Source organism: Ovis canadensis, chromosome 8, assembly GCF_042477335.2.
Source record: "Ovis canadensis isolate MfBH-ARS-UI-01 breed Bighorn chromosome 8, ARS-UI_OviCan_v2, whole genome shotgun sequence".
NCBI lineage: Eukaryota > Metazoa > Chordata > Mammalia > Artiodactyla > Bovidae > Ovis > Ovis canadensis.
The window spans coordinates 62268086-62295384 of record NC_091252.1 but is presented as its reverse complement, the minus strand read 5'-3'; the positions used below and the strand labels follow the sequence as shown (position 1 = coordinate 62295384).

General features: G+C 40.8%; 1 pseudogene; it reads left to right on the top strand.

Annotated features, from left to right (window-relative positions):
- Positions 1-4038: 4038 nt before the first annotated feature.
- On the top strand, positions 4039-4361 carry LOC138445472 (U6 spliceosomal RNA; annotated as a pseudogene).
- The last annotated feature ends 22938 nt before the right edge of the window (positions 4362-27299 follow it).

Below are 27299 nucleotides of genomic sequence, written 5' to 3'. Positions count from 1 at the left end.
ATGAGGAATCTAGACTGGAAAAGAAGTAAAATGCTCACTGTTTGCAGATGACATGATCCTCTACATAGAAAAGCCTAAAGACTTCACCAGAAAATTACTAGAGCTAATCAATGAATATAGTAAAGTTGCAAGATATAAAATTAACACACAGAAATCCCTTCTATTCCTATACACTAACAATGGAGAAAACAGAAATTAAGGAAATAATCCCATTCACCATTGCAACAAAAAGAATAAAGTACTTAGGAATAAACCTACCTAAAGAAACAAAAGATCTATATATAGAAAACAGTGTTTTATAAAATACTGATTAAAGAAATCAAAGATAACACAAATAAATGGAGAAATATACCATGTTCATGGATAGGAAGAATCAATATAGTGAAAATGAGTATACTACCCAAAGCAATCTATGGATTCAATGCAATCCCTATCAGGCTACCAACTGTATTTTTCAGAGAACTAGAACAAATAATTTCACAATTTATATGGAAATACAAAAAAACCTCAAATAGTCAATACAATCTTGAGAAAGAAGAATGGAACTGGAGGAATCAACCTGCCTGACTTAAGATTATACTACAAAGTTACAGTCATTAAGACAATATGGTACTGGCACAAAGACAGAAATATAGATCAATGGAACAAACTAGAAAGCCCAGCGATAAATCCATGCACCTATGGAGACCTTATCTTTGACAAAGAAGCAAGAATATACAATGGAGAAAAGACGATCTCTTTAACAACTGGTGCTGGGAAAACTGGTCAACCGCTTGTAAAAGAATGAAACTAGAACACTTTCTAACACCATACACAAAAATAAACTCAAAATGGATTAAACATCTAACTGTAAGACCAGAAACTATAAAACTCCTAGGGGAAAACATAGGCAAAACACTCTCTGACATAAATCACAGCAGGATAATCTATGACCCACCTCCCAGAATATTGGAAATAAAAGCAAAAATAAACAAGTGGGACCTAATTAAACTTAAAAGCTTTTGCACAACAAAGGAAACTATAAGCAAGGTGAAAAGACAGCCTTCAGAATGGGAGACAATAATAGCAAATGAAGCAACTGACAAAAAATTAATCTCAAAAATATAAAAGCCGCTCCTGCAGCTCAATTCCAGAAAAATAAATGACCCAATCAAAAAATGGGCCAAAGAACTAGACAGACATTTCTCCAAAGAAGACATACAGATGGCTAACAAACACATGAAAAGATGCTCAACATCACTCATTATCAGAGAAATGCAAATCAAAATCACAATGAGGTACCATATCACACTGGTCAGAATGGCTGCTGTCAAAAAGTCTACAAACAATAAATGCTGGAGAAGGTGTGGAGAAAAGGGAACCCTCTTACACTGCTGGTGGGAATGCAAACTAGTACAGCCACTATGCAGTGTTAAAAAACTGGAAATAGAACTGCCATACTACCCAGCAATCCCACTGCTGGGCATACACACTGAGGAAATCAGAATTGAGAGAGACATGTGTACCCCAATGTTCATCACAGCACCGTTTACAATAGCCAGGACATGGAAGCAACCTAGATGTCCATTGGCAGATGAATAGACAAGAAAGCTGTGATACATATACACAATGGAATATTACTCAGCCATTAAAAAGAATGCATTTCAATCAGTTCTAATGAGGTGGATGAAACTGGAGCCTATTATACAGAGTGAAGTAAGTCAGAAAGAAAAACACCAATGTAGTATATTAACACATATATAAAAAATTTAGAAAGATGGTAAGATGACTCTATATATGAGACAGCAAAAGAGACAGAGGTAAAGAACAGACTTTTGGACTCTTTGGGAGAAGGCAAGGGTGGGATGATTTGAGAGAATAGCATTGAAATATGTATATTATCATATGTGAAATGGATCACCAGTCCAGATTTGATGCATGAGACAAGGTGCTCAGGGCCGGTGCACTGGAATGACCCTGAGGGATAGGATGGGGAGGGAGGTGGGAGGAGGATTCAGGATGGGGAACACATGTACACTCATGGCTGATTCATGTCATGTATGGCAAAAAACCACTATAATATTGTAAAGTAATTAGCCTCCAATTAAAATAAATAATTTTTTTTTTAAAAAAAAGGACATGTGTTTGATGATTGATGACTCCTGAGAGTAGCTAGAGTTCAGTTTTGCTGAGGACCCCCTGAGAAGTACCCTTCAGAAGTATCCCAATGAGGGATAATGAAGCTGGAGTATTTATCCACTGACCCTCATCCTTCATTGGTTAAGGACTGACCTATAGGCATTCATTTCCAGCACATTCATTTTCAGGCATTCATTTCCAGCAGCCTTGCACATGCAATGTACAAACACTTTTGGCTGCATGTCTTCCTTGTTTTGTTTCTCTTGAAGCAAAGAGACATGAACACTTAAGGTGGCAGGCTGCCAGTGTGCACAAGAGCTGTCTGTTGTGGCTGTAGGTGAACTCAGGGCTGGGGTTCAGTAAAAATCTAGCTGGCACTGAATGAATGCAAAGATAATTATTTCATAAACACTGTGTATATCTTAAAGTAAAGTCACCCATCTAGAAAAATTACATCAATCTTTTTTACCTAATATCCTATTTAACTCACTTAACATATAATATTCTAAGACCAAATTCTGGAATGTTCTAGAATAGAGATCATGGATATTTTACTTTTCAATTCTGTTTGTTGGAGTTCCTGGTTTTGAAGAAGACAAACAGGAATGTGGGAGCTAGTGGCTACAAAGAATCTTTCTCAATCACTTTTCGAATGTTCTTTATGAATGTACAGTGACTTTCCAGATCCAAACAGGAAGCCGGCTCTCAGGCTGCAAAAACAACTCTGAACTTGTCAAGTTTTCCAAAAGCCCAATCAAGTGAAACAAGTAATTAACCACTCACACAACCCACATCCTTGACACTCCACCTTGCTCACCATTCCATTCATGCTTCCATCATATTTTCTTTCCTCCTACAAACATTGAGACTTTGTGTTTCCACAGAGCTGCTGCTCCAGGAGGATCACAGGATTGTACAAACAACTCCAGAATTCTAAATAGCAGAATTCTAAATAGCTTCTCTTTATCCCTCATGGCTTCTCCCAAACACTGTGGGCTAGAAAAGTAGAGGCCTGTAATTTTGGTGCCAACATGTAATATTTTTAATCAGGCTCAACAAGTCACACAGGAATTTCTTGGGAGAATGTCAACTTTTATATCTTACATTTTTCCACATTAGTAATGGTAAGATTAGCCTAAAATCAACTAATAAATAAATACAAAAGGAGTAATAAAACAGAGTTTCTTATCAAATCTTATCAACTCCAGCTCTCTCATTTTGTAACAGTTTTAATTTGACACCTTAAATTAAAGCAAAGATTCTCAGGTCAGGCTCAGAATCTTCAAAGATACATTAAAATTTGACCAGAGCTTAGCACAAACCCCTGCTCAGAATGAGACCTTAAATAAACATGAGGAACTCTGGGAAGTCAAGTACACTCTCAAAATGACCTCCAAACCAAATCAAAGATGACCCTCTTTATGAGCTACTATTCTGGGACAAAATAAAAATGTGAAATGTGTCCTAAGGATTCAACTTTTGTATTCCTGTTTGAAGTTTCTTTTTTTTTTTTTTTTTTATTTTTTAAATTTTAAAATCTTTAATTCTTCCATGCATTTTATTTTTTTAACTTTATTGTAGTGCCAAGAGAAGATCATTTTATTCAGGTAAACTGGGATCTCCTACCAGTCTTAATCACAAATATAAAACTGCTGAAAAATGAATGCCAAACATTCTCAGGACCCACGTTTTAGGACTACTTTCAAGGAACAGAATTTTCAGAATCATGTGAAAGCCAGGAAACCTTGAGCAAAGAGTTTACTAATGGCACCTCTTCCTTGGCTACATTTAAAAAAAAAAAATGAAGAAGAAGAGGAAGGAGGACTGAAGAACATAAAAGGGAAAAACAAAAGCAAAAGACCTGTGAACATGCCAGGTGCAGACTGAGGAAGGTTTGAGTGCACTTAAAGCAGAAGCGTGGTGCTTGCTTTGGCAGCATATATACAAAAATTGGAACAATACAGGGAAGATCTGACTCATTTGAAAAGACCATGATGCTGGGAAAGATTGAAGGTGGGAGGAGAAGGGGACGACAGAAGATGAGATGGTTGGATGGCATAGCCAACTCAATGGACATGAGTTTGAGTAAACTCCAGGAACTGGTGATGGACAGGGAGGCTTGGCATGATGCAGTCCATGGGGTGACAAAGAGTTGGACAAGACTGAGTGACTGAACTGAACAAAGATCAGCAAGGCCCCTGCCCAAGGATGACATACAAATTCATGAAGCATTCCATATTTTTAAAACAGACTTATGGTTACCAAGGACAAAGGTGAAGGAGGAGAAAGAATAAAGTATGAGGTTAGGATTAACATATACATGCTACTATATATAAAGAAAACGCGAGTCTGAGTGAACGCCAGGAGTTGATGATGGACAGGGAGGCTTGGCATGCTGCGATTCATGGGGTCGCAAAGAGTCAGACACGACTCAGCGACTGAACTGAACTGAACCAACAAGAACCTACTGTATAGCACAGAGAACTATAATCAATATAATGTAATAATCTATAAGGAAAGGAATCTGAAATATATATGCATATACACACACATATATTCATACACATATGTGTGTATAAATGAATCACTGTGCTGTACACCTGAAACTAATACAACATTGTATCAATAAATCAACTATACTTCAATAAAAATAAAATAAAAATATTTTTAAAAAGCAGAAGTGTGGAATGATCCTCAGCAACCATGAGGACCTTGGGAACTGCTTAAAAATAGAAGTGGTGGCCATGAACAAGAAATGCGTTCACAGTTGCTATGGGGGAAAAAGCAGCAAATATTCCACTGAATAGACTCAGACACTTTAACAGGCAGATTTCTACCTATGGGAACTTTCTCTGTTTCCTCCTGACAGAATTAAAGGATTAATCTATTAAAAGGATTAAAAGGATTGCCCATTTAGCAAGCAGTTGTTCAACCAGCCATAAATCTATAAGAGACCACAACAGATATTTCGGGAGGCAAAGAAGTAGAAGGTTCTGTCCTTGTTCTCAAAGTGATTACAACTGGTGACTGGGTTGACAACATTCAGAAAGAAAAAATTCAGCTTCCCTGGTGACTCAGCAGTAAAGAATCTGCCTGCCAATGCAGGAGATGTGAATTTGATCCCTGGGTTGGGAAGATCCCCTGGAGAAGGAAATGGCAACCCACTCCGGTATTCTTGCCTGGAGAATCCTATGGACAAATGAACCCAACAAATCTAAGAGTGTGACACAACTTAGTGACTAAACCACCACCACCAAGAACAAATGAGCACATCCAAGCAATCCCAGGCTGCTGGGTTCCAGACTGAACACAGCTTGGAATGGAAGGGAGGAGTGAGTAGCTCACAGAGACTTTTTCCAACCTGGGATAAGACTTGCTGCTCCTTATTTACCATTTACCTTCTCTGAACTTCCATCTCTGTACAATGAGAAACCTAGGGTGTCGTGAGAGTTTTATAAAGTTGATAGCCCAGAGTAAGAACTGAGTAAGAACCTACTTTTATCATTATTAGCAGTAGCAGCAGCATCAATATAATCATTAAGTAATATCTCCTAAAAGAAGAATTTCCAAAAAGGTAGGACAGTGTCTTATAAGTCCCACCCTGGAACTGAAATGCACTTGCTTACTGCTATCAATTGTATTTAAGAAAACTGACTACTTCATGAATTAAACAGTTGTTTATTCCTTGTTGGGCATCCCTGATGGCTCAGTTGAATCTGCCTGCAATGCAGGAGACCCTGGTTTGATTCCTGGGTTGGGAAGATCCACTGGAGAAGGGATAGACTACCCACTCCAGTATTCTTGGGCTTCCCTTGGGGCTCAGCTGGTAAGGAATCTACCTGCAACGTGGGATACCTGAGTTCGATCCCTGGGTTAGGAAGATCCCCTGGAGAAGGGAAAGGCTACCCACTCCAGTATCCTGGCCTGGAGAGTTCCATAGACTATACAGTCCAAGGGGTCACAAAGAGCCAGATACGACTGAACGACCTTGTTTTTTTGTTTGTTTGTTTGTTTTTTGTTACTTGTTTTCAGGCTACAGTCACCGTAGATAATGTCCTTTGAGATGCTGAAACTGAGTTCCCAACAAGGTCAACACTACTCAAGGTTGGCAGATGCACAAGCAGATACTTGGAGCCATGCATTTATAATTAGTGTCCACCAGTGGATGATAGGAAGCAGACTGATGACAAAAGCAATGTGCTCAGATCAAAGTCACCCAAGGTGGGAGGGACTGAATTACAGAGGCCCCACACAGCTCCCAAGACAGGCCCCAAGCTCAATGATTGCAACGCAGCCTGAGTTTTCATTGCCTGCAGAAGCCTTTGGGTGGAAAGCCCATTGCCCATGGAGCTATGCTGCTTACAGGAGGAAATTTTCTCTAATTCTTTCACCCGGAGAAGGCACCATCCCATAGGCTTTACCAAGAAGGGAAATTGTTTCTATTAAGTCATCAGTGTGAAACTGAGTCCCCATTAAACTGAGTTCCCCTGTCGAATTCACAATTAGCCTCTCTATCCAAAATGTTATTCTCTTTCTTGTCCCAATCATGGTATCCCCATGATGGAGAAATATCAAAGAAAAGGAGGAACTGAAACTGAGCAGGACCCTGAGGAGCCCTCTTGAGTATAAAGGCTCCTCTGTGTCCCTTTTTTTCTTTTTTAGAGGAAAAGGCTTTAGTCTCTTAGACCTTCCCTGAGATCCAAAGAGCAGATTCAGTTCAGTTCAGTTCAGTTGCTCAGTCGGGTCTGAATCCTTGCAACCCCATGAACTGCAGCACTCCAGGCCTCCCTGTCCATCAGCAACTCCTGGAGTCCACCCAAACCCATGTCCATCGAGTCGATGATGCCATCCAACATTCTCATCCTCTGTTGTCCCCTCTCCTCCTGCCTTTAATCTTTCCCAACATCAGGGCCTTTTCAAATGAGTCAGCTCTCCACATTAGGTGGTCAAAATATTGGAGCTTCAGCTTCAACATCAGTCCTTCCAATGAACACTCAGGACTGATTTCCTTTAGGATGGACTGGTTGGATCTCCTTGCAGTCCAAGGGACTCTCAAGAGTCTTCTCCGACACCACAGTCCAAGAGCATCAATTCTTCAGCGCTCACCTTTCTTTATAGCCTTTTTCTTTTCTCACATCCATATATGACTACTGGAAAAACCATAGCCTTGACTAGACGGACCTTTGTTGACAAAGAAATGTCTGTGCTTTTTAATATGCTGCCTAGGTTGGTCATAACTTTCCTTCCAAGGAGTAAGCATCTTTTAATTTCATGGCTGCAGTCACCATCTGCAGTGATTTTGGAGTTCAAAAAAATAGTCAGCCACTGTTTCCACCATTTCCCCATCTATTTGCCATGAAGTGATGAGACCAGATGCCATGATCTTCGTTTTCTGAATGTTGAGCTCTAAGCCAACTTTTTCACTCTCCTCTTTCACTTTCATCAAGAGGCTTTTTAGTTCTTCTTCACTTTCTGTCAGGGTGGTGTCATCTGCATATCTGAGGTTATTGATATTTCTTCCGGCAATCCTGATTCTAGCTTGTGCTTCCTCCAGCCCAGTGTTTCTCATGATGTACTCTGCATGTAAGTTAAAAGCAGTTAATAATTAGGGAAGTGAGGGAATGCAAAAACAAAGAAAATGCAAAGTCAAGAAACAATAGCTCAGTGACAAAACAGAGTCCGAGTTCCTCCTCAAGGGATATATAACAATCTGATACATATCTTTGAGCTATTTTGCAGGAACTAAGACCCTCAGCCAGGAGGAAGATGGTGACTACATGCTGACCGCAAGAATATAGACTCCAGACTGGGTGGAACCAGATGTGCGATGCTAAAATGCCCCCAAAATACCACCCTGTTATCTCAACACCAACCAATCAGAAGAAAGTCATGCTCTCTGCAGCCCTCACCCAAATGTTGCCTTTAAAAATCCTACCCTGAAAGTCATCAGGGAGTTCACATCTTTGGAGCACAAGCTGTCTCTTCTCTTTGTTTAGTACCCTACAAATAAACACAGTACTTTCCTTCACCATAACCCAAGTCAGTAGATTGGCTTTGCTGGGCATGAAGTAAGCAGATCCAAGTTCAGTTCAGTAATAAGTATTATTTTTTTTAAAGTAAGAGGAAAGAATTTCAGTGATGTAGATGCTCATAAGTTGGCTAGTAAAGTGTCAGTCATTTAAAGTGATAATACCTTTTAAATATTTAGTGTTTTAAATATGTGAATCAACTTCATTAAAATGTGATAATAGTAATGAACAATAAACTTCTGTGGAAACCTCAACAAAAAAAATCTCATTCCTCTGCCATGAGAAGGCAGTTTCTTTTAATTAGCACAAAAACTAGGAGCCACTTAGGTATGATGAGCAAGAACTCTGCAGTTCAGAAGAGAAGGGTAAGATCCCAGAGGGGCTGGGGGGCCAGGAAGGCATTACAAAAGGCAGCCAGGGAGGGGGCAGGAAGCAGCTCCTGAGGGAGCATGTGTGTCTTGGCAGGAAAGGTCTTGGCAGTGCCTTCCACACAGGGAAATCCTTGGTCTTCACAGGAAGCTAAAGAGTCACAGTCCTCAGGGTGACAACCTGAAAGTCCTCATTATAAAAGACCTGCCTTAGCAGAGCATTCATACCCAGAGCTGGCCCCCTTCCCTGATTTATCAGACCTCCATGGGCAGCCTTGGATCAAGGCACAGAAATGTGGCTTTAGCTGTGACTCCTCATGGTCAGGAAATGCATGTCTCCAGCTCCAAAAAGAGCCTGCTTGCCTCTCTTCACTGAACAGAAAATCCCTCCTTTCTCAGAGACTCAGGCTAGCCCCACAAGCTGTCCTCATATCCCCATTTGCAGGCTCAAAAATCTCATCTCAAACTCTTTTCCCAAAGAGAAATGCCAGAAACATCCACATCATACTGTAAAGGACAGTTTGCCAAAAAGAATAGTTTTATCTACCCCTCCTTAAGTGGGCTTTCAAATGTCGTTTTTTCTCCTTCTGCTGGGTATGAATGAATCACGTCCTCAGGAAATACAACCCGTTGAGTAAATCAGCACACTGAAATATCTTAAGAAATAAAGCTAGCATGGTTGACTCATTGGATGGAGGCAGCTTTAACCAAACACTTGAAACCCTGAAATAGGCATCTTCTGATATTCATTCAAGGTGGGTTTTACATTGAAGCTCAGGTATTTGTCCAAGTGAAAAGGGCAAGTTGACTTAATATAGAGCCCTTAATCATTTACCTGAAAAAATGAAGAGAGCCAAAGCAATCTGGGAATCCAGCTTTAGGAGTAGCGTGGCTAAAATTCCTTTTAAAAGAACAATAGTAGGGAGCTACCAAGGAGAGGTTGTATGTAGTTCTGAGCATCCTTTATCAGTGTGGTGGGAAAATTAAAGAGATTTAGAACTCTGCATCCAAAGATAAATAAATAAATAAATATATACATATATGTAATTATTTTATGGTCACACAATTTGCCCCTGTGTTTCAGCCTTGATGGAATAATTGGGCATTACTGGCAAGGTGAGTCAAACTGGGGACAGTTCAGGAAATTGGGTGAGGCCCGTCTGCCCTATGCAAATAAATAATACTCCTAGACATGGGCAAGATTTTCATTTACCTTCTAAAATTAGAATGTGCTCTTAGACCTAAAAATGAGAGGCAGTGGAGTCATAGTGTCATCTGAGAGAGATGACTTAAACCAAGTTACTTTCCCTGTCTTTTGTTTGTCACAGCCAAAAGACACCTGGCTGAGTGAAGGGGGTCACAGGTATCAGAACACAGGTGAGTGCTCCCTGGCACCCTCCAACTGAGGGAAGGGAATCACAAGTGTCAGTACTTAACGGCACAAAAAACACACCAAATCACAAGAGAAAATTTCATTTCTTTTCTTAGCTAGAACAATACATCCTTCCAAACCACAATCCCTCAAATTTCATTCCAGTCAATATCCTTTCAGCCCAGTTCAAGCTGTGGCTAGGAATTCAAAATAAATAGTGCTGATTTTGAGAGCCACAAAACTTTGCACACAAGAATAAAGTCAGTTGTTATTGTCAGGGGGAAAACTACATACATCTTTAGTTCAGAAGGTAAAGAATATGCCTGCAATGCAGGAGACCTGGATTGGATCCCTGGATCAGGAAGATCCCCTGGAGAAGGGAATGGCAACCCTCTCCAGTATTCTTGCCTGGAAAATCTCATGGACAGAGGAGCTTGGCAGGCTACAGCCCATGGGATCACATAGAGTTGGTTATGACTGAGCTAGTAGCACTTTCAGGGGAGAGGTGAGGCTGAAAGTCAAGTTGTACAAAATGGAAAACTTTCTGTTTCTAAGGGCAGGCAAAGTGAAAGTTGCTCAGTCATGTCTTTGTGACCCCCTGCACTGTATCCTGCCAGGCTCCTCTGTTCATGGAATTCTCCAGGTCAAATACTGGAGTGGGTAGCCATTCCCTTCCAGGGTATCTTCCCAACCCAGGGATCAAACCCAAGTCTCCCACATTGCAGGTGGATTCTTTACTGTCTGAGCCATCAGGGAAGAGCAGGTAGGTTGGTCTTAATAAGTTAATGCCTGATCAGTTCAGTTCAGTTCAGTTGCTCAGTCTTGTCTGACATTTTGCAACTCCATTGACTGTAGCACACCAGGCTTCCCCCATCACCAACTCCCAGAGCTTGCTCAAATTCATATCCATTGAGTCAGTGATGCCATCCAACCATCTCATCTTCTGTCATCCCCTTCTCCTCCTGCTTTCAATCTTTCCCAGCATCAGGATCTTTTCCAGTGAGTCAGTTCTTCACATCAGTTGGTCAGAATATTAGAGTTTCAGCTTCAATATCAGTTCTTCCAAAGAATATTCAGGACTATTTCTTTTAGGATGAACTGGTTGGATCTCCTTGCAATCCAAGGAACTCACAAGAGTCTTCTCCAACACCACAGTTTAAAAGTATCAATTATTTGGGGCTCAGCTTTGTTTATAGTCCAACTCTCACATCCACACATGACTACTGGAAAAACAACAGCTTTGACTAGACGGCCCTTTGTTGGCAAAGTAATGTCTCTGCTTTTTAATATCCTAAGTTGGTCATAGCTTTTCTTTTGAGGAGCAAGCATCTTTTGATTTCATGGCTGCAGTCACCATCTGCAGTGATTCTGAAGCGCAAGAAAATAAAGTCTGTCTCTTGTTTCCATCGTTTCTCCATCTATTTGCCATGAAGTAATGGGGCTGGATGCCATGATCTTCATTTTTTGAATGTTGAGTTTTAAGTCAGCTTTTTCACTCTCCTCTTTCACTTTCATCAAGAGGCTCTTTAGTTCTTCATTTTCTGCCGTAGGGGTGGTATCATCTGTATATCTGAGGTTATTGATATTTCTCCAGGCAATCTTGATTCCAGCTTGTGTTTCATCCAGCCTGGCATTTCACATGATGTACTCTGCATATAAGTTAAATAAGCAGGTGACAATATGCAGCCTTGACATACTCCTTTCCCAATTTGGAAACAGTTCGTTTTTCCATGTTCAGTTCTAACTATTGCTTCTTGACCTGCAGACAGATTTCTCAGGAGGCAGGCAAGATGGCGTGGTATTCCCATCTCTTTAAGAATTTTCCGCAGTTTGTTGTGATCCATAGTCAAAGGCTTTGGTGTAGTCAATAAAGCAGATGTTTTTCTGGAATTCTCTTGACTTTTCTGTTGGCAATTTGATCTCTGGCTCCTCTGCCCTTTCTAAATCCAGCTTGAATGCCTGGAAATTCACGTACTGTTGAATCCTTGTCTGGAGAATTTTGAGCATTACTTTGTTAGCATGTGAAATGAGTACAGTTGTGCGATAGTTTGAATATTCTTTGGCATTGCCTTTCTTTGGGACTGGAATGAAAATTGACCTTTTCCAGTCCTGTGGTAACTGCTGAGTTTTCCAAATTTCCTGGCATATTGAGTGCAGCACTTTCACATTATCTTTTAGCACTTGAAGTAATTCAACTATTTGAGGAATAGGTGAGTTGATGGATGAATTCTATCACCTCTACTAGCTTTGTTCATAGTGATGCTTCCTAAGGCCCACTTGACTGTGCACTCTGGGATGTCTGGCTCTAAGTGAGTGATCACACCATCGTGGTTATCTGGGTCATGAAGACCTCTTTTGTATAGTTCTTCCATATATTCTTGCCACCTCTTCTCAATATCATACTTCTGCTAGGTCCATACTGTTTCTGTCCTTTATTGTGACTATCTCTGCATGAAATGTTCCCTTGGTAGTTCTAATCTTCTTGAAGAGATGTCTAGTCTTTCTAATTCTATTGTTTTCCTCTTTTTTTATATTGATCACTTAGGAAGACTTTCTTATCTTTCATTACTATTCTTTGGAACTTTGCATTCAAATGGGTATATCTTTCCTTTTCTCCTTTGCCTTTAGCTTCTCTTTTTTTCTCAGCTATTCCTAAGGCCTCCTCAGACAACCATTTTCCTTTTTGCATTTCTTTGTCTTGGGAATGGTCTTGATCATGAACAAAGATCATTTTGTCATTTTTGAGATTGCATCCAAGTATTGCATTTCAGACTCTTTTGTTGACTATGATGGCTACTCCATTTCTTCTAAGGAATTTCTACCCACAGTAGTAGATATAATTGTCATCTGAGTTAAATTCACCCATTCCAGTCCATCTTAGTTCACTGATTTCTAGAATGTTAATGTTCACTCTTGCTATCTCCTGTTTGACCACTTCCAATTTGCCTTGATTCATGCACCTAACATTTCAGGTTCCTGTGCAATATTGCTCTTTACAGCATCGAACCTTGCTTCTATCACCAGTCCCATCTACAACTGCGTGTTGTTTTTGCTTTGGCTCCATCCCTTCATTCTTTCTGGAGTTTTTTCTCCACTGATCTCCAGTAGCATATTGGGTACCTACCGACCTGGGGAGTTCATTTTTCAGTGTCCTATCTTTTTGCCTTTTCATACTGTTCATGGGGTTCTCCGAGGCAAGAATACTGAAGCGGTTTGCCATTCCCTTCTCCAGTGGACTACATTCTGTCAGACCTCTCTACCATGACCCATTCATCTTGGATGGCCCTACACAGGATGGCTTAGTTTCATTGAGTTAGACAAGACTGTGGTCCGTGTGATCAGATTGGCTAGTTGTCTGTGATTGTGGTTTCAGTCTGTCTGCCTTCTGATGTCCTCTCTCAGTGCCTACTGTCTTACTTGGGTTTCTCTTACCTTGAACACAGCTGCTCCAGCAAAGCGCAGCCACTACTCCTTACCTTGGACGTGGGGTAGCTCCTCTCAGATACTGCTCCTGACCTTGGGTGTGGGGTAGCTCCTCTCTGCTGCACCATCGCATCCCCTGCACTTGTGCACCGTGACTTTGCTTCTCTGAAATTTCTAATGTTTCTGTACTTCTAACTGTCAGTGGTATAAATGCTATAAAATTCAACTTCTTAACATGGCAGGGGTAAATGTCAGTGACCTGGCCTCTGCTTGCAAGCTGCTCTCATCTTGCACCATTTCTTGTGTCATATTTTACCCTCAGAACCACTTAGGAGTTTGCTGCTCCCCCCACATCATGATGTGCTCACCTCCATGCCTCTGCTCACATGCTCCCCTCCACATCTGTCCCTATTTTCATCTCTCTCAGATCTACTTATCCTTTGAGAATTTACTCAGCTCTTACACCTATCAATTCTCCCTCTCACCCCAGGCCTCATAGGTTTGCGAAAGTGCTCCAGGTCTTGGAAAAAGGTCAAAGGGAACTTGAATAACTGGGCCAGTTGTAAGGGCAGGAATTCTGTTGTGAGAAAGCAGGTAGCCTTAATCACTGAAGAGAGGTAGAGCCCCAGGGCAAAGGGTCAAATAGATTCCAGCAGCAGGGTTGGTTTCATTTTCATGGTTAATATTTATTGATCATTTACATGACATACTCTTTGCAAAATGTTTTACATATTTCAATTAACTTAATCTTTACAATGAGGCTGTAAAGTAGGGACTACTATTGTTCTTGTTGTATAGATGAGGAAGTTGAGCCATAGAGAAGTTTTTCAGTGTCTGGTTTCATAACCTCTCCAAGGTCCCTCAACGAGTAGGTGGTGAAAGCACTGTCTGGCTCCAAGTCTAAGCACCTAGCCAAGCCTGCATAGCTTTCTGTACAATGATTTACAGACATTAAGCTGGTCATAATTTGGACATGACAGCACCTAGATTCATCAGGTAGCCAATAGATGAACTTCTCTTTATCCCATAAAACTGAAAATTTCTTTGCTCTGAGATCCAAACTCATTAAGCAACTTTTTAATTAATATTAATACCAAAAGGCACCAGAACTAGTGGGAGGCCTAGATCACAAATATAAATATTCATGTAAAAAAAATTCACACTATTGTAAATAGATAAAGTGACTTTCTGATTTAAAGATAATCCTTGTACCTGATCAGATTGACTCTGCTCAAGACAAAGTCTGAGTGTAATGACATTCACTCAGATAGACCATATTCTGGGCCATAAAACATACCTTAACAATATAAAAGAATAAAAATTGTATGATACCTGTTCTCAAACCACAATGAAATTAAACCAGAAATTAATAATAGAAAGGTAGCTAGATAATCACCAAATACTTGAAGATTAAATGATATACTTCTAAATAAATCATAGGCCAAAAGAGAAATCTCAAGACAATTTTAAAATATTTTGTACAAAATAAAAATGAAAAACAAGTGAGAATTGATGGGAGTTTGTGAAAGCAGTGCTTAGAGGGAAATTTATAGCATTGAACATATTTATTAGAAAAGAAGAAAGATTCAAAATAAGTTATCTAAGCTGACCCCTTAAGAAACTAGAAAAAAAAAAAAACTTAAATCCAAAGTAAATATACATAAATAAATAATTTAAAAAGCAGAAGTGGGGGAGACTTCCTTGGTGGTCCAGGGGTCAAGACTCTGAAATCCCAATACAGGGAGCCTGAGTTCGATCTCTGGTCAGGGAACAAGATCCCACATGCCACAAATAAAGAGCTCACATGCTACAACTAAAAATCCTGCATCTCACAGCGAAGACAGGTCTCACATGCTGCAACTAAGACATGGCACAGCCAAATAATTTTTTTTTTAATGTAAGAAAAAAAGAAAGAACCAACTGAAGAGTCATGAAAAGATGTGAAGGAAACTTAATAGCATATCACTACATAACGAAGTCAATCTGAAAAGCTGACATACTATTTGGTTCTAACTATCTGACATTCTGGAAAAGGCAAAACTAAGTAGACAATAAAACAATAACAGTAAGGTTCCTTTTCATCCCTGAATTTTCTTTCCTCCAAAGTGTGGTTTGGTGCTAACATGTTCATTTCAGCCTCCTTTTTATTTAGATTTGCATGGTATATCTTTTCCTATCCTTTAACTTTTAGGCCACCTATAGTATGGATGTGAGAGTTGGACTATAAAGAAAGCTGACCACCAAAGAATTGATGCTTTTGAACTGTGGTGTTGGAGAAGACTCTTGAGAGTCCCTTGGACTGCAAGGAGATCCAACCAGTCCATTGTAAAGGAGATTAGTCCTAGATGTTCATTGGAGGGACTGATGTTGAAGCTGAAACTCCAATACTTCGGCAACCTGATGCAGAGAGCTGACTCATTTGAAAAGACCCTGATGCTGGGAAAGATTGAGGGCAAGAGGAGAAGGGGACAACAGAGGATGAGATGGTTGGATGGCATTACCAACACAATGGACATGGGTTTGGGTGGACTCCGGGAGTTGGTGATGGACAGGGAGGCCTGGCATGCTGCGGTTCATGGGGTCGCAAAGAGTCAGACACGACTGAGTGACTGAACTGAACTTAAATAGCATTGGATTTGAAGTATTTTGTTTACATACAGCATACAGTTTAGACACCCTTTTTTAATATATTCTAACAATCTCTATTTACTAGTTGGTATATTGAAAGTATTTACACTGAGTGAAACTAATGATACATTTGGATTTGTTTACCATTGTATTACTGTTTTCTTTTTGTTCTCTTATTTCTCATTTCTCTGTTTCCCTTTTTTTGCCTTTTTTCTTGGGGGGAGGACATTATTTGAGCACTTTTTATTATTATATTTTATTACTATATTGTAATTATAGCAATAAATATTGCTCTAATCTATTTTATTACTCTATTCTACACTGTTATAGTTTTTAATGGTATCTCTCTATATAGTTCTTTAGTGAGTGGTTGCTCTAAAGGACTAAAAAATATATACTTTTTTACAGTCTACTTAGACTCAATATTTTGTCACTTTTATTGGAAACTTTAACATCATAAAGTTGCCCTTACCCTGCCCTTCTTTTTGCTATAGGTATTATCATAAATATCACATACACTGAAAACTTCACCAGACCATGTTATACTTTTGCTTTCAACCACAAAATGTATTATAAAAAACCCAAGAGAAGAATAGTCTATTATACCTATCCAAATTTTAACAGTTTTATTCCTCTTTTTCACTCTTGATGTTCCCTGCTTCCTTGTGGTATCATTTCCCTTCAATCTGTAGAATCTAGCAATTCCTTTAAAGCATCAGAAATGCCTTTATTTTACTTTCATCCCTGACAGATATTTTTGCTATACACAAATTCCAAGCTGACAATTCTTTTCTTTCAGCACAGAAAACTGTACTACTTCCTTTTGATATCCATGATTTCTGATGAAAGAATCATTGTCAGCAAATCACTTGTTTCTCAGGGAGGGATAAATCGGTTACTTGGGATGAACATATACACACTACTGTTTATATATATATAACAGATATGAATGGCAAACCACTTCAGTATTCTTGCCTTGAGAACCTCATGAACAGTTTGAAAAGACAAAACGATAGTACATTAAAAGAGGAACTACTCAGGTCGGTAGGTGTCCAATATGCTACTGGAGATCAGCAGAGAAAAAACTCCAGAAAGAATGAAGGGATGCAGCCAAAGCAAAACAATACACAGTTGTGGATCAGACTGGTGATAGAAGCAAGGTCCAATGCTGTAAAGAGCAATATTGCATAGGAACCTAGAATGTTAGGTCCATGAATCAAGGCAAATTGGAAGTAGTCAAACAGTAGATGGCAAGAGTGAATGTTGACATTCTAAGAATCAGCAAACTAAAATGAACTGGAATGGGTGAATTTAACTCAGATGACCATTATATCTACTACTGTGGGCTGGAATCCGTTAGAAGAAATGGAGTAGTCATCATGGTCAACAAAAGAGTCCAAAATGCAGTACTTGGATGCAACCTCAAAAACGACAGAATGATCTCTGTTCATTTCCAAGGCAAACCATTCAATATCATAGTAATCTAGGTCTATGCCCCAACCCGTAATGCTGAGGAAGCTGAAGTTGAATGGTTCTCTGAAGACCTACAAGACCTTTTAGAACTAACAGCCAAATAAGATTTCCTTTTCATTATTGGGGATTGGAATGCAAAAGTAGGAAGTCAAGAAACACCTGGAGTAACAGGCAAATTTGACATGGAATATGAAATGAAGCAGGGCAAAGGCTAATAGAGTTTTGCCAAGAGAACCCACTGGTCATAGCAAACACCCTCTTCCGACAACACAAGAGGAGACTCTATACATGGACATCACCAGATGGTCAACACCAAAATCAGATTGATTATATTCTTTGCAGCCAAAGATGGAGAAGCTCTCTACAGTCAGCAAAACAAGATTGGGAGCTGACTGTGGCTCACATCATGAACTCCTTATTGCCAAATTCAGACTTCAATTGAAGAAAGTGGGGAAAACCACTAGACCATTCAGGTATGTCCTAAATCAAATTCCTTATGATTTTACAGTGGAAGTGAGAAATAGATTTAAGGGACTAGATCTGATAGATAAATTGCCTGATGAACTATGGATGGAGGTTCGTGACATTGTACAGGAAACAGGGATCAAGACCATCCCCATGGAAAAGAAATGCAAAAAAGCAAAATGGCTGTCTGAGGAGGCTTTACAAATAGCTGTGAAAAGAAGAGAAGCGAAAAGCAAAGGGGAAAAGGAAAGATATAAGCATCTGAATGCAGAGTTCCAAAGAATAGCAAAGAGAGATAAGAAAGCCTTCCTCAGCGATCAATGCAAAAATATATAGAGAGGAAAACAACAGAATGGGAAAGACTAGAGATCTCTTCAAGAAAATTAGAGATACCAAGGGAACATTTCATGCAAAGATGGGCTCAATAAAGGACAGAAATGGTATAGATCTAACAGAAGCAGAAGATATTAAGAAGAGGTGGCAAGAATACACAGAAGAACTTTACAAAAAAGATCTTCATGACTCGGATAATCACAATGGTGTGATCACTCACCCAGAGCCAGACATCCTGGAATGTGAAGTCAAGTGGGCCTTAGAAAGCATCACTATGAACAAAGTTAGTGGAGGTGATGGAATTCCAGTTGAGCTATTACAAATCCTGGAAGATGATGCTGTGAAAGTGCTGCACTCAATATGCCAGCAAATTTGGAAAATTCAGCAGTGGCCACAGGACTGGAAAAGGTCAGTTTTCATTCCAATCCCAAAGGAAGGCAGTGCTAAAGAATGCTCAAACTATGACACAATTGCACTCATCTCACATGCTAGTAAAGTAATGCTCAAAATTCTCCAAGCCAGGCTTCAGCAATACATGAATCGTGAACTTCCAGATGTTCAAGCTGGTTTTAGAAAAGGCAGAGGAACCAGAGATCAAATTGCCAACATCTGCTGGATCATCAAAAAAGCAAGAGAGTTCCAGAAAAAACATCTACTTCTGCTTTATTGACTATGCCCAAGCCTTTGACTGTGTGGATCACAATCAACTGTGGACAATTCTTCACGAGATGGGAATATCAGACCACCTGACTTGCCTCTTGAGAAATCTGTATGCAGATCAGGAAGCAACAGTTAGAACTGGACAAGTAACAACAGACTGGTTCCAAATAGGAAAAGGAGTATGTCAAGGCTGTATATTGTCACCCTGCTTTTTAACTTATATGCAGGGTACATGATGAGAAACGCTGGGCTGCAAGAAGCACAAGCTGGAATCAAGATTGCTGGGAGAAATATCAATAACCTCAAATATGCAGATGACACCACCCTTATGGAAGAAAGAGGAACTAAAAAGCCTCTTGATGAAAGTGAAAGAGGAGAGTGAAAAAGTTGGCTTAAAGCTCAATGTTCAGAAAACGAAGATCATGGCATCTGGTCCCATCACTTCATGGGAAATAGGTAAGAAACAGTGGAAACAGTGCCAGACTTTATTTCGGGGGGCTCCAAACTCACTACAGATGGTGACTGCAGCCATGAAATTAAAAGATGCTTACTCCTTGGAAGGAAAGTTATGACCGACCTAGATAGCATATTGAAAAGCAGAGACATTACTTTGCTGACTGAGGTCCATCTAGTCAAGGCTATGGTTTTTCCTGTGGTCATGTATGGATGTGAGAGTTGGACTGTGAAGAAAGCTGAGCGCTGAAGAATTGATGGTTTTGAACTGTGGTGTTGGAGAAGACTCTTGAGAGTCCTTTGGACTGCAAGGAGATCCAACCAGTCCATTCTAAAGGAGACCAGTCCTGGGTGTTCTTTGGAAGGACTGATGCTAAAGCTGAAACTCCAGTACTTTGGCCACCTCATGCGAAGAGCTGACTCATTGGAAAAGACTCTGATGCTGGGAGGGACTGGGGGCAGGAGGAGAAGCGGACGACAGAGGATGAGATGGCTGGATGGCATCACTGACTCAATGGACATGGGTCTGGGTGAACTTCAGGAGTTGGTGATGGACAGGGAAGCCTGGCATGCCCTGATTTATGGGGTCTCAAAAAGCTGGACATGACTGAGCAACAGAACTGATAACAGATAACCAACAAGGAACTACTGTATAGCACAGGGTACTCTACTCAACATTCTGTGATAACCTGCATGACAAAAGAATCTAAAAGAGAGTGAATATATGTATATGCATAACTGAATCACTTTGCTGTACACCTGAAACTAACACATTATAAATCAATTAGACTCCAATAAAATTAAAAAAAATTTTTAATCACTGTTTCTCTCTAGCTGTTTCAAGAATTTTTCTTTGTCTTTGATGTTTCAGAAATTTAAATATAATATGTTTGGCCATAGATTCCTCTGATTTTTGTCCTACCTGGAGTTTACTCCACTTTGTGACTTTGTAGGTATGTGTCTTTCTCCAAATATGTTAAGTTTTCATCCATTATTTCTTCAAACATTTTTTCAGCATCACATTTTCTTGTCTCCTACTGACAGTCTGATGACACAAATACTAGACCTTTTGCTATTGTTCCATCAGACCCTGAGGTTCTGTTCTCTTTTTTTTTTCCAATCTTTTTTCTCTCTGTTGCTCAGATTGGATAATTTTCAATAATATGATATCAGGTTCACTATTTCTTTCCCCTATCATCTTCATTCTGTTACTCTTTGCAGTGAATTTATATTTTTGGTTATTGTATTTTTCACTTCTAAAATTTTTCATTTCATTTTCTTTTCTATCTTCTATATCTGTTTTAAAATTTGTTTCCAAAAGTGCTCATGATTGCTCCTTTGAGCATATTTATAAAATCTGTTTTAAAGACTGTCAAATAATTCCAACATCTGTATTATCTCATCACTGGCATCTGTTGATTGTCCTTTCCAAAACAATTTGAGACTTTCATAGTTCTTCATACTTCAGGTAATTTTGGATTGTATCCTGGACATCTTTAATATCACTTTATATGACTCTGGGTCTTATTTAAATCCCATCAGAGACTGTTGATGGTTCTGTTTTAGCAGGCATTTGCCCTGGTTAGGTTCAAGTCATAAGTTTCAGCTCAATTTCTGTGTGTGTAGTCACAACATCAATTCAGATTTCAAAGGCTTTATGTGCTATTCAGATATGTCCTGTAAGTGTGTCACCCAGAGATTATTCTGGAACAAGGCAAGAAGTCAGTTAGCTCAGTTCTCATAGTCTTTGGAAGGCTAATGAGGGGCAGATCCACTATGCACAGGTTGGAAAACAGCCCAGAAAGACAAACAGGAAATGGGATCCATTTCCTGATCTCTTCCTTCTCTGCTGTCTCCCTAGTAGTGTCTGGTTTCTTAAACCTCTTTTTTTCAGTCCATCAGCCAAAAGCCTCTTGCTTCTGTGACTGACTCACATCTGGCATTCAAATGACAAGAGGCCAGACAGAGGTAGGGAGAGGAGGTTTGGAACTGCAGCTCCATCAAACAAAAAATGAGGGTCCCTCTCCCTCAGAATTTTGGCTCCTGCAGTTTTCCATATAGGCTGCTTTACTGCCACTGCCCCCACCACAAAATTGCCTGGGGTCTGGGGTGAAAGTAAATGCAAAAAAGGAGAAGGAAAAGAAAAAGGGTGATTCCCTCAATCTCTGTGTTTTAAGAGCTCTTTTCTGTTCCTCAAGCCAGAACTAAAAGAGCATTCCTGGGTCTCTCTCTGTCTGTTCCATAATGCTTACTTCTGAATTTTGATGTTATGGAATCAGGCTGGAGATACCTGAGGAGAAAAATAGAGTAAACAGACTTCCCTGGTGGTACAGTGGATAAGAATCTGCCTGCCAATGCAGGGGACACAGGTTCAATCCCTGGTCCAGGAAGATCCCACATGCCACGGGGCCACTAAGACAGTAGGCCACAACTACTGAAGCCCAGGTGCCTGGAGCCTGTGCCTTGCCACAGCAGAAGCCACAGCAATGGGAAGCCCGCCTACTGCAACTAGAGAAGTAGCCTCCACTTGCTGCAACTAGAAAAAGCCTGTGCACAGCAACGGAAAACACAGCGCATCCAAAAGTAAACTACTTAATTGATTAATTTAACAATATTAATTTTCTTTTAAGGTAGAGGTGAAGTAATGACAGATTTCCTTCTCTTGGGCACCAAAATCATTGCAGATGGGTGACTGCAGCCATGAAATCAGAAGACGATTGCTTCTTGGCAGGAAAGCTTTGAAGAACCTAGGCAGTGCATTGAAAAGCAGAGACATTACTCTGCTGACAAAAGTCCATACAGTCAAGGCTATGGTCTTCCCAGTAGTCACGTACTATTGTGAGAAGTGGACCATAAAGAAGGCAGAACACCAAAGAATTGATGCCTTCAAATTGTGGTGCTGGAGAAAGTGAAACGTGAAAGTGAAGTTGCTCAGTCGTGCCCGACTCTTTGCGGCCCCATGGATAGTAGCCTGCACCAAGCTCCTCTGTCCGTAGGATTTTCAAAGCAAGAATACTGGAGTGGGTTGCCATTTCCTTCTCCAGGGAATCTTCCCAACCCAGGGATTGAACCCAGGTCTCTCACATTGTAGACAGACGATTTACCGTCTGAGCCACCAGGGAAGACTCCTGAAAGTGGCTTGGACAGCAAGGCGATCAAACAAGTCAATCTTAAGAGAGATCAACCCTGAATATTCACTGGAAGGATTGATGCTGAAACTGAAGTTCCAGGATTTTGGTCATCTGATGGGAACAGACGACTCATTGGAAAAGTTCCTAAACTGGGAAAGATTGAGGGCAGAAGGAGAAGAGGGCTTCAGAGGATGAGATGGCTGGACGACACCACTGATGCAATGAACATGAACTTTGGCAAACTCCAGAAGCTGGTGAGGGCCAGGGAGGCCTGGCATGCTGCGGTCCATGGGGTCACAAAGAGTTGGACACGACTGGGCAACTGAACAACAACAACAATACATAAATATAGATAGATAAAGACATAGAGGGAGAGAGAGAGAGAGCAAACTCTCTGCTAGTTTAGTGGTATTTCAAATTCTGATATTATTTTGCAATCTGCCTACTACTGCAGAAGGAAGAAAGGAGCAATAGGGCCATCCTTTGAAGAAACTAACCAGCCACTTACAGGCAACCTGACTTAATTCAACCCCTTCAACCCTCCATGGGGCAGTAATGCATGCTGACTAGTAACTTTCCTTTTATAAGTTCCCTGGGAACATAGACTATTCAGTATTCTGAAGGAGTTACTCCCAGAGTATACTATACCAAAAAGGTGCATCCAAATGGCTCAAGAGCTGAAGTATAACCAATGTTGTGGTGCGCTGTCCAAATCCCCGCATCAACACTAAAACACCCATTCCTCCTGCCATTAGGCCTGCTCGGACCTGATGCTGCTCAGCGAGTCAGTCCCTGGGCATTGCCCTGGAAAGGCAAGCCAAAAAAAAGCCACTTTCCCCAAGGCCACACACTACCCCTGGAGTTAGCTCACATCCGGGGATGGTCAAGGTGAAAAGTATAAAGCCCAGCAGTCTTGACGCAAGGAAGGACAACTCTGCAAAGCCCTCCCTGCTCGTGAGAGCTCCCATGGGATTAACTGAATCTTTTATTTAACCCTTTCCTTTTCCTAATCTTGCTTCCTTCACTCCTCAGCAAGCACTGATTGGAAGACAGGCTCCAGTAAGCCTCCAGCACACAAACTGTCTCAGTTTGCTTCCCGAGGAATCCACCCTAAGACATGTACTAATACTATGTCTAAGCATGATAGTCCCCTGTAACAAGAATTGGTTCAGAAATGGGCACATGACTCAAATCAAGTTAATATGAACTGAAGGGATTTGGTTCTGGAATATTCTGGGGAATTTTCTTACCTCTAGAGAGAACCATCCTTCCTTTTTGGAAGGAAAGTTATGACCAACCTAGACAGCATATTCAAAAGTAGAGATATTACCTTGCCAACAAAGATCCATCTAGTCAAGGCTATGGTTTTTCCAGTAGTCATGTATGGATGTGAGAGTTGGACTGTGAAGAAAGCTGAGCGCCGAAGAACTGATGCTTTTGAACTGTGGTGTTGGAGAAGACTCTTGAGAGTCCCTTGGACTGCAAGGAGATCCAACCAGTCCATTCTAAAGGAGATCAGTCCTGGGTGTTCATTGGAAGGACTGATGCTGAAGCTGAAACTCCAATACTTTGGCCACCTCATGCGAAGAGTTGACTCATTGGAAAAGACTCTGATGCTGGGAGGGATTGAGGGCAGGAGGAGAAGGGGATGACAGAGGATGAGATGGCTGGACGGCATCACCGACTCGATGGACGTGAGTCTGAGTGAACTCCGGGAGTTGGTGATGGACAGGGAGGCCTGGCGTGCTGCAATTCATGGGGTCGCAAAGAGTCAGACACGACTGAGTGACTGAACTGAACTGAGAGAGAACCATAAGAAAAGATGATTGCCCTTCCAAACTAAATCTGAATAGGCAAACTCCAATTGCTACTGACAAGTGTATTTTCATCCCCAGGTCATCCAGTCCTAGACCAAGGTTTATACCATGATTGACAAATGGTGAGATGGAAAGAGGCTGAGGCTCTAATGACATCACTGAGTCACAAAGTCAATGTACCCATTTTTAGATTTCTCATTATATAAGCCATAAATTTTATCATGTAAGACAGGTTTGGGGGGGGGGGGCGGTGGTCTGCTTATTTCTGCTGGTGGACGGGTGGTCAGTCATTCAGTCATGTCCAACTCTTTGCAACTCTATGGTCTGTAGCCCTCCAGGCTCCTCTGTTCATGGATTTTCCAGGCAAGAATACTGAAGTGGGTTGCCATTTCCTACTCCAGGGGATCTTCCTGACCCAAGGATGGAACCTGGGTCTCTTGCATCTCCTGCATCAGCTGGTGGATTCTTTACCACTGCCCACTTGCTGCCAAAGCATCTCACTGATACAAATGTGCATTTTACTGACTCTCCCTTTCTTAACAGCTTCTGCAGGAGGTTTTCATATTCATCAAAAAGAGCTTGAAAAACCCATAACCAAGACAATGGACCAAAAAACTGAACTGTGACTAACTGCAAGTGGCTGATGAAGATTTTCTTTTCCTCCCTCCCTCTCTCTCTCCATTCTTCTTTCTTCCTTTTCCTCTCTCCTTCCTTTCCTTTCTTTCTATAGGTAACTGAAGATACATTCTTTAAAGAATGAAAAAAGGAGACCTAATTGAACAAATATACTTCATGTAAAAAAAGATCAATACTTGAAACTTGGTTGAGAAAAGTTACCTTAAATTCTGTTTTTAAGATCAAATTACATCTAAGCCATAATCTGTAATTTGGTATATAATTGGAACTTCTGAAAACTCTCTGTAATAGACAGGTGAAGACAGATACCTGGTAATTGCAAAGAGTATTTATACACCTGTGGAGGAGGCAGAGAGAGATTTTTGCAAAATGACTTCTGAAGGAAAAAGCCTATAAAAAAAAGATATAATTCCAAAAGTGATTCAGTTTGCAATTTTAAAGATGAACAATCCATTATGACAACCCAAGAAAAAGTTACTTATCCCAAACACATAGTATCTTGACTCAAACTCTGAAGGTCAAAGGACTATGATTTTGAAAGATGAGAGAGGAGGGTTTTAAAGAAGCAAAGGGCTCTGCCACAGTTGTCCTGTTTCGAGATTCAAGGATATGACAGTGGAACACTTGTGCTTTGATTTTAACAACTGCAAGAGTCTATTGTGTCTGCTTAATTAATCATGTTCTCTTTTTCCCTGTGTGCATGTGTGCCTGCTAAGTAGCTACACTTGTATCTGACTCTTTGCAACCCCATAGACTGTAGCCCACCAGGCTCCTCAGTCCATGGGATCCTCCAGGCAAGAATACTGGAGCAGTTTGCCACTTCCTCCTCCAGGGCATATTCCCAACCCAAGGATCGAACCCACATCTCCTGCACTGCAAGAGGATTCTTAACTACTGAGCAATGGGGGGAAGCTTTCTCTTCTTCCTTAGCCCTTGTCATTTCAAAACTGTTTCCTCGAGCGTCTAAATACAAAATCTAATGACTCTATCATTATGGATAACAGAGAAAGCACAGGGCTGGACTTGGGAGAAAGGCTTTAATCCAGGATCCACCCACCAGCGAGTTGGGTGTCATCAGTCACATCACTTTCCTTTCTGGGCCTTCATTTTCTCATCTGCAAAACAATCCCTTTGGTCTCCATAATTATAGATTCCTGGGGAAATAAGAGGATCCACATCAATGCTGGAGTGGCATGTGGCAGTTATAAACATTCTTCTGTCCACTCCATTCACCTGACAATTCACAACTCCAAGTCTTAGCCCAGTTTATAGTCTGCAGTATTACAGGCAAATAGCCAAGATAAAAACAACAAATCCTCTTCCTGAAACACTGTATTCAACCTCTACTTTACTTTTGGTGACTTGAGAGCCTACATCATCACTGCAGAGAAAAATTAGTCAAACACCATTGCTCATTTTATGTTTCACATTTTAGAATGATTACAGTGGTGGCAGTATGTTGAATATGACTGATTTTGTGGAAACACAGGTTAAGGTGGTGATGATTAGGTGTTGAGTGAACTTGGAGTCCCTTCATGTCAGTTCACTTCAGTTGCTCAGTCGTGTCCGACTCTTTGTGACCCCATGAATTGCAGCACTCCAGGTCTCCCTGTCCATCACCAACTCCCGGCGTTCACACAAACTCATGTCCATCAAGTCAATGATGTCATCCAACCATCTCATCCTCTGTTGTCCCCTTCTCCTCCTGCACCCAACCCCTCCCAGCATCAGAGTCTTTTCCAATGAGTCAATTCTTCACATGAGGTGACCAAAGTACTGGAGTTTCAGCTTTAGCATCATTCCTTCCAAAGAACACCCAGGACTGATCTCCTTTAGAATGGACTGGTTGGATCTCCTTGCAGTTCAAGGGACTCTCAAGTTTTCTCCAACACCACAGTTCAAAAGTATCAATTCTTCGGTGCTCAGCTTTCTTCACAGTTCAACTCTCACATCCATACATGACTACTGGAAAAACCATAGCCTTGACTAGATGGACCTTTGTTGGCAAAGTAATGTCTCTGCATTTGAATATGCTATCTGCTGCTGCTGCTAATTTGCTTCAGTCGTGTCTGACTCTGTGTGATCCCGTAGATGGCAGCCCACCAGGCTCCCTCATCCCTGGAATTCTCCAGGCAAGAATACTGGAGTGGGTTGCCATATCCTTCTCCAAGGCATGAAAGTGAAAAGTGAAAGTGAAGTCGCTCAGTCATGTCCGACTCTTAGCGACCCCATGGACTGCAGCCTACCAGGCTCCTCCATCCATGGGATTTTCCAGGCAAGAGTACTGGAGTGGGGTGCCATTGCCTTCTCTGAAATATGCTATCTAGGTTGGTCATAACTTTCCTTCCAAGGAGTAAACGTCTTTTAATTTCATGGCTGCAATCACCATCTGC